This window comes from Hippocampus guttulatus, chromosome 3 (genome assembly GCF_054856545.1).
Source record: "Hippocampus guttulatus isolate MCC_2025c chromosome 3, RoL_Hgut_1.0, whole genome shotgun sequence".
Lineage (NCBI taxonomy): Eukaryota > Metazoa > Chordata > Actinopteri > Syngnathiformes > Syngnathidae > Hippocampus > Hippocampus guttulatus.
In genome coordinates this window covers 2,114,876-2,130,154 of record NC_141263.1, presented here as the reverse complement: position 1 = coordinate 2,130,154, position 15,279 = coordinate 2,114,876, and positions in this window count along the sequence as shown.

Sequence of the window (15,279 nt, the reverse complement as noted above, 5' to 3'; positions counted from 1 at the left end):
TACTACAAAAGTGATGTTCATGCACTTAACACGTTACATATAGGTTTCACTTATGTGTGAGTGAGCAGTACTTGGTGAAGAATACCACTAAACACAGGCCTGTTTGTTACGGATCTGATACTGACCCCCAAAGAGCGATGGGACTCGGCGACGCAAGGCAAGCTGGGCAGCGAGGCAGTTGGCCGTATCAAATCGAGGGGGTCACCTCCGACTCCTGACCTCATCCTCTGCTAGCTCGCCTTAGCTAAGAGACCTTCAAACAGCATCATGAATGGGTTAATGGGGTACATGACTGAAGGATGGAAGGTGTTTCAGTGAGTCCAGGATCATCTCGGTGCGTTTTTGTCAGGCCACCTTTCTGTGTCACTCGAGTGCACTGGAGGAGGAGGAGGTTGCAGTGTCGTCGGCGGTGGTGGAGGACGAGGGGTGGGGGCTGCTGATTGTTTGCGGTTGTGGCACGCAGGCTAACGTGTAGGAGTGTGCAACCGGTGGAGGAGGGAGGAGTCAAGGACGAAAGTGGAATCAAGGAAGGCCAACAATTTTTGCCATGCTTCCGAAATGAAAAGCCACAGAGAGCTCAGAGGAAATCGTTTCCATGGCTCAGGTGCGAGAATTATTGTAGCAGCAGAAAGACTCCACTTTATTCGAACAACAAGAGAAAAACTTCAAATGTTGTATTGAAATCCTTGTTGACTCTACAAACAAAAGAGTTGGGGAATTCATGGGTCAAGCGCATGAACAAGGCCAGTCTCAAATTCACACAGAAAGATATTTTCGACCTTTAATCCTACTGTAAAACCTGGTTGCAATGAAACAAAAAGTGAGATGGTGACATTCAATAAAAGTGAGTCTACTGAGTCAAAAGGAGAAAACTGGTCCAACAAAAACTGATTCATGATTCCATGTTGATGAGAGCATTAAGATGGGGAAAAATAGGACAAAAAATATATAAAAGGTAATTCAGAAACGATAAAAAATGCGTGAGTAATCACGATTAATTTTCAGTTAATTTGAGTTAATTATGACAGTTGCGTTTTTAATTAGATTAAATATTTTAATCATTTGACAGCTGATCTCTCTCTCTCTCTCTCTCTCTCTCTCTCTCTCTCTCTCTATATATATATATATATATATATATATATATAAATAATTTTACCTTTACAGCAGCTTCTATATTTTGTTCTTCGACTTCGTCCTTTCATAACTTTGCTGCTGTGAATTGGGAATTTCTCCATTGTGAGACTAATAAAATGTTCTTGTTAATTTAATTTAAATATTTTAGATCACATTAATCTCTAAACGATCTGCAACTACAATTAAACAAACGAACAGACACAAATAAAATATTTTGTTCATATAATGTGCAGTTTTAGTGTTGCTGGGCCTTCGATGCCTGCCGCCTGTCAAATCTGCCTGCTTTCACGTCAAGTGCTCGCAAACGTCTCTGAAGAAGGGGAATGCTCACACCAAAATTGCACATGGTCTGAAGAAATAAGTGATAGCGTTTTTGAGATATATAACATACAATTCAATCGGATACCTAAATTTATATTCCCAAGCCACGCAAAGCCGCAACATCAGGATGAAAGAGCCGCATGTGGCTCCAGAGACGTGGGTTGCTGACACCTGCTTTACAGGATTCTACACTTAAGACAAAGTAATGAGCAAGATGAGGAAAGATTCAATGACAATTTGACAGTTTGGCAGTTCTTATATACTTGACTAATTGAGATGCCTGACAGGAGTGTCGCCGGAGGGAACTGCCCACCACTACAATTGGGAACACAAACCAAACAGAACAATCATGACAGAATGTATGTCTTCTCTATTTCTCTCTGTCATGCTATTTCTCTTTTTATTGTATACTATGTCAAAAATAAAATAAAGATTTACGTACACAAGACAACAAAAAAATCTATTTAATGAGCCACCAACTGGGTTTCGATTTGATCGAATCAACATCCATCTATTGATCTATTTTCTAATCCACTTGTCCTCATGAGGGCCGCGGGCGTGCTTGAGCATTTCTCGGGGGACTTCGAGCAGAAAGCAGGATACAGTCTGAACTGGTTGTCAGCCAATCATAGGGCAGACATAGGCAAACCATTCGCACTGACAATCACACCTAAGGACAACAGAGTGTTAAATTGACCTACCATTCCCATGCATCCATCCATCCATCCATCTTCTACCGCTTATCCGAGGTTGGGTCGCGGGGGAAGCAGCTTTAGGAGGGAAGCCCAGACTTCCCTCTCCTCAGCTACTTCTTCTAGCTCTTCCCGGCGGATCCCGAGGCGTTCCCAGGCCAGCGTGTCCTGGGTGATCCTCGGGGTCTCCTCCTGGTGGGACATGTCTGGAACACCTCACCAGGGAGGCATTCAGGAGGCATCCGAATCAGATGCCCGAGCCACCTCATCTGGCTCCTCTCGATGTGGAGGATAAGCGGCTCGACTCTGAGCCCCTCCCGGGTGACCGAGCTTCTCACCTTATCTCTAAGGGAGAGCCCGGACACCCTGCGGAGAAAACTCATTTCGGCCGCTTGTATCCGGGATCTCGTTCTTTCGGTCACGACCCATGGCTCGTGACCATAGATGAGGGTTGGAACGTAGACCGACCGGTAAATTGAGAGCTTCGCCCTTTGGCTCAGCTCCTTCTTCACCACGACAGACCGATACAACGTCCGCATCACAGCAGACTCTGCACCGATCCGCCTGTCGATCTCCCGCTCCCTCCTGCCCCCACTCGTGAACAAGACCCCAAGATACTTGAACTCCTCCACTTGGGGCAAGATCTCCTCCCCGACCCGGAGGGGGCACTCCACCCTTTTCCGACTGAGGACCATGGTTTCAGATTTGGAGGTGCTGATCTTCATCCCAACCGCTTCACACTCGGCTGCGAAACGCTCCAGTGAGAGTTGGAGAGCCCTGTTTGAAGGAGCCAACAGCACCACATCATCTGCAAAAAGCAGGGATGCAATACTGAGGCCCCCAAAACGGACCCCCTCAACGCTTCGGCTGCGCCTAGAAATTCTGTCCATAAAGGTTATGAACAGAATCGGCGACAAAGGGCAGCCTTGGCGGAGTCCTACCCCCACTGGAAACGATTCCGACTTACTGCCGGCAATGCGAACCAAACTTTGACATAGATGGTTTCGTGACCGAACAGCCCATATCAGGGTGTTCGGAACCCCATACCCACGAAGCACCCCCCACAGAACTCCCCGAGGGACACAGTGAAACGCCCTCTCCAAGTCCACAAAACACATGTAGACTGGTTGGGCGAATTCCCACATATACTCGAGGACCTGCTAAGGGTGTAGAGCTGGTCCACTGTTCCACGGCCGGGACGAAAACCACACTGCTCCTCCTCAATCTGAGGCTCGACTTCCTGACGGACCCTCCTCTCCAGCACCCCTGAATAGACCTTTCAAGGAGGCTGAGGAGTGTGATCCCTCTGTAGTTTGAACACACCCTCCGGTCCCCCTTTTTAAAAAGAGGGACCACCACCCCGGTCTGCCAATCCAGAGGCACTCTCCCCGATGACCACATGATGTTGCATAGGTGTGTCAACCAGGACAGCCCCACAACATCCAGAGCCTTGAGGAACTCCGGGCGGATCTCATCCACCCCTGGGGCCCTGCCACCGAGGAGCTTCTTAACTACAACGGTGACTTCAACCACAGAGATAGGAGAGCCCACCTCAGAGTTGCCAGACTCTGCTTCCTCCAAAGAAGGCGTGCTGGTGGAGTTGAGGAGGTATTCGAACTACTCTGCCAACTGACTCACAACGTCCCGAATTGAGGTCAGCAGCGCCCCATCCCCACTGTACACAGTGTTAGTGGTGCACTGCTTCTCCCTCCTGAGACGTCGGATGGTGGACCAGAATTTCCTCGAAGCCGTCTGGAAGTCGGCTTGCATGGCCTCACCGAACTCTTCCCACGCTTCCCAGTTTTTGCCCCAGCAACCACCAAAGCTGCATTCCGCTTGGCCAGTCGATACCCGTCAGATGCCTCTGGGGTCCCACAGGCCATAAAGGTAATCCTTCTTCAGCTTGACGGCATCCCTTACTGCTGGTGTCCACCAGCGAGTACGAGGGTTGCCGCCACGACAGGCACCAACCACCTTACGGCCTCAACTCAGATTGGCCGCCTCAACGATAGAGGCGCGGAACATGGTCCACTCGGACTCAATGTCCCCACCTCCCCCGGGACATGGGAAAAGCTCTGTCGGAGGTGGGAGTTGAAACTCCTTCTGACAGGATATTCCGCCAGACGCTCCCAACAAACCCTCACAATAAGTTTGGGTCTGCCAGGACGACTGGCATCTTCCCCCACCATCGGAGCCTACTCACCACAAGGTGGTGATCAGTTGACAGCTCCGCCCCTCTCTTCACCCGAGTGTCCAAAACATGCCGGCACAAATCCGATGATACAACCACAAAGTCAATCATCGAACTGCGGCCTAGGGTGTCCTGGTGCCAAGTGTCCATATGGACACCCTTATGTTTGAACAAGGTGTTCGTTATCGACAATCTGTGACGAGCACAGAAGTCCAATAACGAAACACCACTAGAGTTCTGATCGGGGGGGCTGTTCCTCCCAATCACGCCCCTCCAGGTCTCACTGTCATTGCCCACGTGAGCATTGAAGTTCCCCAGCAGAACGAGTGAGTCCCCAGCAGGAGTACTCTCCAGCAGACCCTCCAAGGACTCCAAAAAGGGTGGGTACGCTGAACTGCTGTTGGGTGCATACGCACAAACAACAGTCAGGACCCGTCCCCCCACCCGAAGGCGAAGGGAGGCAACCCTCTCATCTACCGGTGTGAACCCCAATGTAAAGGCACTGAGCCGGGGGGCAATGAGAATGCCCACACCAGCTCTGCGCCTCTCACTGTGGGCAACTCCAGAGTGGAAGAGAGTCCAACCCCTCTCGAGAGAACTGGTACCAGAACCCAGGCTGTGTGTGGAGGCAAGTCCGACTATATCCAGTCTCTACCTCGCACACCAGCTTGGGCTCCTTCCCTGAAAGAGAGGTGACATTCCATGTCCCTAAAGCTAGCTTCTGTCGCCGAGGATCGGACCGCCAAGGTCCCCTCCTTTGGCTGCCGCCCAGCTCGCACTGCACCCGACCCCTTTGGCCCCTCCCATGGGTGGTGAGCCCATGAGAAGGGGGACCCACGTTATATCTTCGGGCTGAGCCCGGGCCAGGCCCCATGGGTATAGGCCCGGCCACCAGGCGCTCGCCAACGACCCCCACCTCCAGGCCTGGCTCCACAGGGAGGCCACAGTGACCCGCTTCGGGGCAAGGGAAACTTGAATGCATTTATTTTAGTCATCATAAGGGATCTTTTGAGCCATGCTTTGTCTGGTCCCTCACCTAGGACCTGTTTGCCATGGGTGACCCTGCCAGGGGTCTAAAGCCCCAGACAACTTCACTCCTAGGATCATTGGGACACGTAAAGCCCTCCACCACGGTCAGGTGACGGCTCACGGAGGGGCATTCCCATGCATGTCTTTGGAATATGGGAGGAAACCGGAGTACCTGGTGAAATCCCACAAAGGCACGGGGAGAACATGAAAATTCATTCATAATGAAGAAAACATATGAGAAAGCACAAAAACAGTAAAACTACATATGAAGTCTCATGCTGACTCAAAAGCCAAGAATAAAAATGAGTTTTAAAGATGGGCAGCAAGGGGGCTTGCCATACATTCAGCGGCAGGTCATTCCAAAGACAGGGTCCAGCAACAGGACAGGCTCGAACCCCTCTGAGCCTCCGCTTTGTCCTCACGACCTCTCATCGTGTCTGGTCAGCAGACCTGCAGCACCAGGCAGGTGTGTAGGGGTGGAGGCATGGTGGGGCGAGGCAATTTAAAGATTTGAAAACAAATAATAGAAATTTAAAAAGAACTCTAAAATGTATAGGGAGCCAGTGAACGGATGTCAGAGTATGCGTTATGTGCTCCCCCTTATGAGTACCAGTTAAGAGGCGGGTTGCAGGATTCTGGACTAACTGGAGACGCTTCACGGAGGATTGGTTTACTTCAAAGTAAAGTGTAGTACAGCAATCCAACTGAGATGTGAAGAAGGCATGAATTACTATTTCAAATTGCTTTTGGGAAAGGAGAGGCTTTACTTTAGCCAGCTGCCTCAGATACAGGGTTTGTACGGGTCCTTAAAGTTCATAAAATTCCATAAAAAAGAAGTTGTAAAATTATGTTCTTAATTGTCCTTAAATTTCAGGAAAAGCTTCTAAAATCAACAAAAATCCTTAAAAATTAACCCGTGGTGTTCATTTCATTTGTGTATATCATTTTCCCCATCCTTCCAATTCATAGTTTTGTCGGAAAATGCGCCTGCCGCCCTTCCCCTCAAACCCCGCTTCCTGGTTCCCGCTCGGCGTTTTCCACCATCTCCGATCCGTTCCGATGATGATCACGTGATCACTTCGTCATTGCGGGTAACAACAATAGATCGACGCCATGTTGGGGCAGTGAATGGATGGTTTCGTTGCCTGCTCTGCAAACAATTACCTTTGTACACACCGCCCGTCGCTACTACTGATTGGATGGGTTAGCGGCGCTCGCGGCACGCCGAGAAGACGATCAAACTTAACGATCGAGAGGAAGTAAAAGTCGTAACAAGGTTTCCGTAGGTTAACCTGCGGAAGGGTAATTACTGGAGAACGGCCAGCGCCCCATGCGCGATCTCGAACGCCGAGGGCGAGGGGGACCCCGGCGGCCCTTGGGGGGATGGGGGGACGGGTCGGTCGGTCGGTCCGCATCGGACCTCTCCCCGCCGGTGCCATCGCGACCCACCCACCCACCCAGCCGCCAGGTACCCAACTGTCGGGGGGGGGGGGGTCATGTTTCGGTTTGTGACCAACAGGTGGCACTGTGGGGCTTTTCCCTGCAGCTGAACACCTGTTGGTTGTTAGGTAATTAGTGGCATAAAAGGACTCCCGCCCGACCATTCATTGTCGGGTCATTGTGGCTGTTTGCTGCTGTCATGTTTGTTCTGGTCATGTTTCTGTCATGGTTCTGTTCGTTAGTTTGTTCTGCTACTTTGGATTCGTTTTGGTTGTTCGCACTTTGTTTGTTTTAGATTCAGTTTTCTGTGTTTTATTAATACAATTTGTCAAGTTCACCCTGCTCCTCTCTCCTGCCTGCTTTTTGGGGTCCACCACCAACTTGCAACGTGACGGGGGGTTCAATGTCTCATACAGGTAGGAAAATGAAAATTTGACCTCTTGTACAGTATGTCAAATAAAGGGTTAGCTGATTGCCCCTAAAAATAGAGATGTGCCCTTCCTTTGGCAGCAATGATTTGAACACCAGCTCAGTGATATGTGGCTTTCTTCAAAGGTCCATAAATAAAAAGCAAGTGGAACAGTGGGAACCCTGTGAAAGAAGCTGGATTTGACAACAGCACCAATTTGCCGATCAAATTTAAAATCACTGTCACAGCGTTTTTCCTGGCTCAAATTGAGTCAGTGTGGTACCATCATAACCATGCACCATGTATTCTGTAAATTCATCTGAGTTACTTTATTTTACAGGAAACATACTTTCATCTTAATTAGATGTGTCAAATTAGCGCGTTAATTGCGATTAATTCATTACATTTTAGCACGTTATTTTTTAATCGTATTAAACTGGGTTGTAATGTCTACCTTTATTGTTTCTGTAAGTGGGTTGCTTTTTTCTAATAGCCCTTTTTATGCGTTGGCTTCCTGTGTTCGCTGCTTACTAAGCGGGCGGGCTTAGTAAGCAGCGGTGAGGAGTGGAGGGTGAAAATGGAGCAGCAAATGAGAGTTGTCGGCACAATGAATGGAACATTTACGTTCCAAAAACGCTTTGATGGCACAATTGGTAAATGTAGAGAGTTGTGCCTAATTTGTAAGAAGAAAGTTTGCTTACCACTGAAGCAGCTTTAGCCTCCCACATCAATGCAAAGCACCCAGTCGTGAGTGCAGCCACAGGTGAACACATATACTTACGGTATGTGTTACATCAACCGCTGCAATTTTATGAGCATATCTTTATATAAATCCAAAATATTGTGGCGATCCTTCTAACAATTTCAAAGGTTGAATGATATTAAAGTGTCGTTTCTCCAACACACATACAGTAAAAACCATGACTGATGTCTTTTGACACTTGACACCCTGTGAATCTTCTCCGGTGTGTTGTCACAATGCAAGCACGTTAGCCCAAAGTTTAATGCATGTGTTAAGTCATGCTCCTTGTCCACAAAATCAGAAGGAACACAAGTATAACATTGAGGTGGTCTTCTTAAAAGAAGACTCTCAGACCAATTCTTCTGTGTTCATCATTCCAGGATAGGCACTGGAAACTGTCGCGATTGTCACAACAACATTCTCTTCTCCACAATCAGTCTGCAAGTTGAAAACATTTGTGTTGTTGACATGGATTCAACTGTTGCTGCTTCTTAGTACAACCATCAACAGCGCAACAACTTCCCAAGCCATGCAAGACATTTTTCAATGCAATGGGGTTAAGATAATTTAGAAAATGGTGGGAAACGTATTCAAATAAACTGCTCTGTGAAATGAAACCCTCTGTAACAAATTGTAATGCAGGGGTACCCAACCTATATTGAGCGAAGATCTACTTTTCGATCAACCAAGCTCTCGCGATCGACCCGCATACGCGACACTTACACATACCATGATGACCAACAGTCATAATGGCAACTAAGATGAATGAAACAGAAAAATAAAGTAGACACAAGAGTGGATGGGTTTGTGAAAACGGATTACATGACTCCTTTCGTGGGAGACCTGATGCGGAGGCATGCAACGCTCTTTTGGAGCCTCTTCACTATTGTGGCTCACGCGTACTGTTATAAAATGCTTCTCTTGGCTCTCCAAATTGCCATTCTTTGTGAGCGCCATCGGTAAATTGCACACGAAACGAACTGCAAATGATAATGGTAATAAAAGCTATCTCGCAACAGCTCAGATTGCAAGCTGCCATTGCAGACTGCTGAGCGCTAACAATTTTCGATGATGCAGGTCACATGCCATCGCAGGTTAAAGGTGACCGACCTGCTTTATTTTGTTGTATAAATACTTTTTGTGAAAGTGAGACTTGGGGTGCAGTGTGAATTAACACAAAAGATATATTAATAAGAGGAAATGACAATCACTGACTGATGGGGCAGAGTGTAGTGAGTGTTGAGTAACACACTTCGAAGCTTACCGTCATTTTCTCCATGAAAAGTGCCGTGACGATGTGTTGAGGTGACGCCAGGACATATCCGCAGTCTGATGGAGTTGGAGCTTGGAACATATGCTAAAGTTCGACATCAAATGGGTATTCCCTGACTGGATAGGGGACGTGCTTAGCGAGAGACACTGATGTTGCCCTGTGGGGATTGTGTTTCATTTTGTTTTGCTTATGTTGATGTAAAATCAAGAGTGGATTTTTGCTGAAAGTAGAACACTTTTATTTCACCAGAGCACAACTTGTATATCTTCTTGGAATGTTTGTATTGGTGGATAGACAAGGTCGAGGTGAAGTTGGGCCTGGCTTTTTCTTTGATTAGAAGTCTTCTGTTTCCCCGCAGTGAAAGCACATTGCCCTTGGAGGGCTGTCCATCAAACAAGCATGAACCCAAACATGCACTTGCGCGATGGCATTGCAGACTGTTTTTGTTGCTGTGCTATATTACTTTAGAAAGATTGATTTTTGGTATTTGGTCTATTGGGACGAATATTTCATTTAATTTTGTTCAGATTCATTATGAAAAGTTTGTTTAAGAAATTGTCATACTTGGTGCTCACTGGCACCCCTTTTTCACTCAAATGTGCTACCCTAAATTTTTGTACTTGAATTCCCTGTCTTTGTTTTGGTGGGTTATTCATGGCTGTATGGCAGGGGTGCCCATGTCTTGTCCCGAAGAGCCCCAATCCAGCTTGTTTTCAATGTCTCCCACTCCCACCACACCTGATTCAAATGATCAGCTCATCAGCAAGCCCTGAGAAGTCCTATAATGATACAGATCATTTGAATCGGGTGTGTTGGAAGAGGAAGACATTTAAAAGAGGCTGGATAGGGACTTCAGAGCAGTGCTTTTCAAACCCTGTGTGTGCCGCGGTAAAATATCCAATTTGTATGCCTGTGCGGTCTCTTGCCCAGAAAGTAATCGTGTAGTACCCTCCCATACTGCTAGGGAGCAGCAACAGCTAGCCAATTGCCTTTTGTTTCGACCACTAGAGACAAGCGAATTTGTGCTGCATGAATGCAGGACGACAGTGAAAAAATAAATATGAAAGATTATATAATACTTTTTTCTTTGTGCTCATTGTATTCCAATTCAATCTGTTATAACGTCATTCTTCAATATTAAAAACGGTTATAGTACCAATATAACACGTTAATTGTTAAAATAAGCGTGTTTTTTTTTTTTTACATTTTCAGCTAGTGCTCTGCCGCGAGATTTCTTCATCAGAATCAGAATCATCAGAATCATCTTTATTGGCCAAGTATGTATAACACACAAGGAATTTGTCTCCGGTATAACACGCTACATTAGTATCATCGTAAACAAATCATTGAACCATTGAATTCAATTCTTCAATGAAAGTTTGAAAAAGACTCCTCGAGAGGACTGGTCTTGGTCACCCCTGGTGTCTAGTGAAAGCCTTGGTGGAGCGGGGCTCACTTGACTCCTGGCTATGTGCTGGGGGTCTGGGTTATTGGTTGATGGCACTTTAGTGCAAGATCCAATTTCAACTCCACCATTAGTTCCCCTTGATTACAGTTCACCATCTGGAGTTGTGAATCGACTGGCAGGTTTTTCTGTGTGGACATCGGAATGGCTGAAACAGCAACGGCTGACCACCAGATGGTCTTGATTCCATGAAAAGTTGGGAAGCCAAGATTTTGTCTCAACTAAAGGAAAGGAAATGCAAATACCATTCCTGATGGTCCCTATTTCCACCATCCAGAAGATATTGGACATCTTAACAGAAGCTAGTTCTTTTTCATCTCTGTATTTAAACAGTGGTGACTGGTAAGTGGAAATGGAGCCCTAAGCACAGAAACTCTCCACCTTCATTTGTCCACAGAGTTGGTTCCAATTTCAGGTAACACCATTTGGACGGAAAAATGCCCCAGCCACCTTCTAGCGACTGATGGAAAGAATTAAAAGGCACCATCTGTTTCTGTTATTTGGAATGTATCGCCATCTCATCATCCTGGGAGCAACATTTAGGTGATGTTCAAGCTGTTCTGGATAAGATGAGAATTGCAGGCCTTTCTGTGAGATAGAAGAAAAGCAACTTGTTCAGAACCTTCCTAAAATACTTGGGCCAGCTTGTCTTGACTCGGGTATTCAGGTGGGCCTTGAAAAGATTGAGGCTGCGCCAAGCTTCCCTCTGCCCACCAACCTGAAATGTTTCGGCATCGTTGGGTGGTCTCATTCATCTGTTCCAGGTTTTTCTCAGACTGCTGAGCCACTCTCTGTCCTCAAGAAAAAGGGAGTGATTCCGTCGGTCACCGCAATGCCAAGAAGCATTTGATACTGTACCTTCAAGCAAGATCTGGTGAAGACTCTGGTTCTTGGTCAACCTGACTTGCACGCACCATTTGGAGTCGACACCGACGCTAAAGAGTTTAGCCTGGAAGCGGTGCTTGTTCAAAAGACGAAACAGGGCAACAAAGAAGTCCTTCCATTGACTAGCTGCGATCTCCAACCAGCTGAGAAAAATTATGCTACCACGAAGAGTGCTGGGCTGTGGTGTGGGCCATTGAGAAGTGGTGGACATATCTGGAGGGTCAGCTTTTTACAGGTCCAACGGATCATGCCTCACTTCTGGCAGGTGTTCAAAACTCCCTAGCCGAGTGCAAGACTTACCCAGTCAGCAAAATTGGTCTGGCCAAGCTCTGGGGCAGACACGGCACATACACTCGGCCCACATACCTCAATGAATGACGGTCCTGCAGTGGCCCACGTCTGGCATCCATGATGTGGGCCGCATTAGGCCCAGATCTGAGCCGCATTGTATAACCATATCTGGCCCTACTCCGGCCCTACACTGGGCCAGAACAGGTTCCTGATGTCAGCCTTAATTCAACCTTAACTAATGAGCCATATTTGACCCACATTTTTAAAAAGTCTCAAAAACGACTGTTATAAAAATGTTTATTGTCATAATTTGTGAACCGCACATATAACTCCACATACACTGGAAAAATGCACTTTTCTTTATTTAACAGTGAACACAAAGTCTAAATTGGAATGCAGCTTACTCTTGAACGGCATTTTTCTATCCATCAAATTGTTGCGCTCTCCATGCCCTCTTTTCTTCTCATGCTCTCCTTCCTGTCACCATCCCGATCAGGAGCCAGATGTAGCCATCTTTTGATTGTGACATCAATTTCCTGGTCTGAGGCCCAAGATGTTAGGCTGTTAGGTCTCACAGCGGCTGTAAGAACTGTAAGAAAACAAGGATGGACAGTGTGTTAGGAAAACAAACATTTGTACATGTCATGACCAATGAATGGTCAGTAAAAATAACCCTTGAAATTTCTTAAACTAGGTGTGACACTGTGGGGTGGAATATTTGCCACCAAAAACTAAACGTGAATAACTTTTAAATAGTTTATACTGAATTTGAATTTCATGAATTGAAGTTAAGTGGCTCGGATAATGGGTGGATTTGTATATTTTACTCTGAATTATATTGAATAACTGAATCTGAATTGTACAATCTGAATTTGAAAGGATAGACTTTTATTCTTTGAAACTGTATTTGATCCTCACTGAAATTTTAATTCTGTTTATTTTCATATTCAGTCTTACAAATACAAAACTTTTCAGTTCAACGTCAGATTTTGTTTTTGAATTGAGGTGATAAGTGTTAAATTAAGTTTATGGTCAAGTATCCGAAGTATCCGGTTTGAATTGCAGCAGGCTGAATCAAAATTAATTTCATTGTATTTCAGTGCAGAAAGGTTTCTTTTTTGGCAGCACCTCTGACTGTTCAATCACCTACATTTTCACTAAACTCACATGCACACGGCAAATGTGATGTAGCAGGTTCACGCCCAGCCTGCCTGTGACGTAGCTGAGTGGTTTATTTTCAAAATTCGCGCGCTTCAGTCTCGATTTAGATACAGTAGGTGACAATTTTAGAAAAAAATACATGTAAATAACCCTTAAATTGTAGCACAATATATTTTTAATATTTACCTATGCCACCATAAAGAAGTCATATCTGTGCTTGGACCACATAACGCCCCCACCCCCCATATCGGGCTAATGCTAATCGGCATTATTAGCGCCCTTCAAAATTCAGGCTAAACTCTCGACAGAATTGTCTTCGTATTATAACTGTCAGTGTACTGTCACAAAGGACAAATGTTAACCTAAGCATGAAATAAAATTTACTCACCACGTCTTTTCTGGATGTCTCACTGTCAGCGTGCATGGGCAACTGCTGGCAAAGAGCGTCGTTGTTAACTGCGAGCGCTGTTCTCCTCCTCCACCTGGGCAATCGGCTGGTGCCTCGCGAGGTTCACACCCAGTGAGGGCCCCAGCTGGGCCCTCGCCTAATTATTGTTTCAGGAGGGTTGTGGGACGGCGACTCCAACTCCCCTCTGTTCCGGCGGGGCGAGCACTGGGCACCTCACCTTCCGGTGAGACCCCACATCCTTTCCCGCCGGCTGGTGGGCATTTAGCCGCGTTAGGGGCCCAAGAGTTCCCCCCTCGCACCACTCGGAAGCTTCCCACCACGCGAGGCTGCGAGCGCTGTTCTTCTTGCTTCTTCTTCTTGTTCTTCTTCTTCTTAAATGGCGGGTGGCAGCTAAAGTTTGCGGTGCATCACCACCTTCTGTATCGGAGTGGAGCAATACTTGACTGTTGTACATTAAAGTACGTACGAGGAAAAAACCCTAAAACACGAAAATTCAAAACTTGTACCTTTCGCTGACGCCAGTCGACTTCAACATAATCTTACTTGACTACATTTAATTTGTGTGCGCACTAGCGAGCGTGCACAAGAATTAGTACGTGCATGTGCAAATGTGTGTGCGTGCACGGTGGCGTGTGTGTGTGTGCGTGTGTGTGTGTGTGTGTGTGTGTTGAATGGAATTCCGCATAGATGTGCAATTGTAAAACAAGGCTGTGTGTAGAAAAAAAAAATCTGAAACTGCATTTAAGGGTGGCTCAATACTGGCTGGCCATATACGGGCCGGAGTTGGAAATTGATTTCTGGCCCAAATACTTCACTCCACAACTGGCCCACATCTGGTTTGCCAGAGTCAGCCTCCTTTGCCACTCCTGGGCCGTGTTCAGCCCACATGCATTATGCTAGTGCCGACACAGGCCAGCTGTGCCAGCTTCATGCCGAATCCGGGCCAGATGCCTTTGCTGACTGGGCATTTGCTGGTTACTCCAGGAGTAAATAATAATAATAATAATACATTTCATTTCCAAGCGCCTTTCAAAACACTCAAAGACACCGTACAATCAAAACAAGAACAATAAAACCACAGATAAAATTATAAATAATAAAAGGAGAGATGAATTTAAACTGAGTATGCGTTTTGAGATGTGATTTGAACGTGGGAAGAGAATCAATAATTACTCCCAGTGAGTTCGAGAGTTTGGGGGCAGAGCGGCTGAAAAATCTGCACCCCATCGTGCTGAGACGGGCCGAGGGTACACAGAGGTGGAGGGAGGATGAAGACGGTCTTTGAGGATATCCTGGACAAGACAACCCCTCCCAACAAGCGAGCGAATGTCGAATAGTCTGAAGCCGACGCTGGCTAGATCGCTGCCGTGAGGAACATTAGCCGACCTAGCCAGGCCGGCTAACACGCTGTGGTCCGTGGACCGGCCGCAGCCTCCGCCCCGTCCGACAGCCGAACAGGCAGGACGCCGCGAAAGTGCAACCGAGAACAACCGTGTGACGACCGACGGCCCAAAATCACAATGAATAGTGAAGGGAGTGTAGGGTTTTTCTTATGACGAAAGTAAACCGTAAAAACGACAGGAAATGTAAAAACGCAAAAAGAATTGCGGGTGAGTAGTGGCAGCCAGACGTGCCAGCGTTCACTCATCCCACATTCACATTTAATGTGGAATACAGAAAAAGGAAAATAAAAACCCTGTCTGAAGCCCTTTCCAGAGCCTGGGAATGGTATTTATTTTAATTTTGTTTGGGTTGATAACAAAAATTTGCTTGATAAGATTTCAGACTTCGCACCTACTGGCACCACTTTTCCAATCACAAATGCATTACAAAAGTG